This window comes from Sorex araneus, chromosome X, assembly GCF_027595985.1.
Source record: "Sorex araneus isolate mSorAra2 chromosome X, mSorAra2.pri, whole genome shotgun sequence".
Classification (NCBI taxonomy): domain Eukaryota; kingdom Metazoa; phylum Chordata; class Mammalia; order Eulipotyphla; family Soricidae; genus Sorex; species Sorex araneus.
In genome coordinates this window covers 77,170,682-77,173,041 of record NC_073313.1, presented here as the reverse complement: position 1 = coordinate 77,173,041, position 2,360 = coordinate 77,170,682, and the positions used below count along the sequence as shown (strand labels likewise).

Sequence of the window (2,360 nt, the reverse complement as noted above, 5' to 3'; positions counted from 1 at the left end):
TCTGACTCATTTCACTCAGCATGAAACTTTTCATGCCCATCCACTTGACTACAAAATTCTTGACCTCCTTTTTTCTAACAGCTGCATAGTATTCCATTGTATAGATGTACCAAAGTTTCCTCAACCAGTCATCCGTTCTGGGGCATTCGGGTTTTTTCCAGATTCTGGCTATTGTAAACAGTGCTGCGATGAACATACATGTGCAGATGTTGTTTCGATTGTACTTTTTTGCCTCTCTGGGATATATTCCCAGCAGTGGTATTGCTGGGTCAAATGGGAATTCAATATCTAATTTTTTGAGAGTCGTCCAAATTGTTTTCCAGAAGGGCTGAACCAGTCGGCATTCCCACCAGCAGTGAAGAAGGGTGTGAATGGGATTTTTTTAAATATCTCTTTCCCATCACTTCTCGGCCTTTTGGCTAAGATCAAGTGTAGTAAAATATCTCTTTCTTCTCTTTCATTATCTGTATATAGAAAATCCATGGAATTTTCGGTGTTGATTTTGTAGCCTTCAACTTTACTGTACAAACCTACTATTTCTAGGAGCTTTTTTGTAGAGTCTCTAGGATTTTCTTAGTATCATATTGTCAGCAAATAGTGATAGCTTGACCTCTTCCTTTCCTATCGGTGTGCCCTTAATATCTTTTTTCTTGCCTAACTGCTATTACCAGAACTTCCAGTGCTATACTGAATAGGAATGGAGATATTGGGTAACCTTGTATTTTCCCCAATCTTAGAGGGAAGGCTTTTAGTTTCTCCCCATTGTGAATGATGCTTGCCATGGTGTTATGGCAGATGGTTTAGACTATATTGAGGAAAGTTCCTTCAATGCCCATTTTTCTGAGAGTTTTCATCATAAACAGGTGCTGAATCCTGTCAAAAGCTTTCTCTGCATCTATTGGTGTAATCATATGGTTTTTATCTAAAAGGATCCGTGGCTCCAAAGTAGCTGATAGCAGCTTCTATTGCTGAAGAAACGTTAACTATTCTGTTTCCTGTCTGTTCGGCATGCATTTTATTATGACAGAATGAGTACTATAGAAGTTATTTCTTCAGTTCTGAAGGTTCTGTTATTTCTGATAGTTTCTCCTTTCTTGTCCCTCTTCTGGTTGAGGTCTTGATAAGTCAAGTCAGAAAGCTTTGCTACTTCGGAGTCTTGTTTAAATGCTCTTGACTCCAGGCCTAGACCCTCTCTCTCCTGCCAATCTCCCACTATACTAGATTGCTTAGGTTGTAAACCACGATGCACTCTGACAATTGACAAGTGCACTCCAAACAATTGGGAGATCTGTCTTGGATGTCAAGATTCTTTGTTACCCACACTCAATAAAGACAAAAGCTTCCTCCTTTCCATCTTATCACTGCATTGGAAGCAGTGAAGTTGATTTCCTATTTCTGTCAGAGGGCCCGTTGGCCCCAAATCACGGTCTGCACAAAGAAAATGAATAAAGTCTTCCTTTTTTTCTAGTTATCTACCTCTGTGTATCATGACTGCTCCCCTGAACCACTGTCTTATTCCTGCTACTGCCAATCTGTTGCATTGAGAACAAAGTAGGAAGTGGTAGAGGACTATCTTAGAGAGGATAAGTGAAATGTAATGATAATTCTGAAAAAACTACTACAAGTAATAGCTACCATTTATAGAGTACTTATTTTATTCCAGGTTCGATTTTGGGCACCTTATCTACATTGTCTCCTTGAACCTCCACAACAACCCTGTGAGGTGTGCACTGCGTTTTTTTTTTTCAGTCAGGACAGTGGAAGTTGATAGCTAACAAGTACAAAAGCTGAAATTCAAACCTAATCTTCAAAATGGGGCTTATTTTCTCTCCATGCCCTCTTATCGCCCTCTCCATGAAGCCAAAGTATGATTGTGATTTCTGAGGTAAAATGGTCGCTACTCTTTAATTGGCAAAAATCAGTATCAAATGTGCCTCTGCTAATGAATTTGCTGCCATCACCCTCCACATTCCCAGCTGAGGCTGAATTCTTATCTGGGGTTACTCTGTTCATTTCCATTTAAATTCTTTTCTGGAGTCACTATTGATAGTCACAAAGGTTTCCTGAACTACAAGATATCTAGTGGGTGACTCATCCAAACACAATTACTATAGCGTCCTATGTGCCCATCATAATTAGCTATTCATTTTAAACCTTCAAAATGCCTGTTTCAGTGGTTAATAGCAATAGACAAATAAATTAAGGCATATATGCTAGTGTGTATCTGTGGTCATTACCTCCTTATTATGTGCATCAGCTCTATTGTCCACCTCAGAGCTATAATCGCAGACAAGCTTTGCCTTCTCCCCAGCACACTCCAGCAGCCGCCTTCTCCTGCTGTTCAGCCAGTATGTGCTTAG

The 2,360-nt window shown here is 39.8% G+C and overlaps 1 pseudogene; it reads left to right on the top strand.

Annotated features, from left to right (window-relative positions):
* Positions 1 to 399: 399 nt before the first annotated feature.
* LOC129400299 (U2 spliceosomal RNA) lies at positions 400 to 539 on the top strand (annotated as a pseudogene).
* Positions 540 to 2,360: the final 1,821 nt, after the last annotated feature.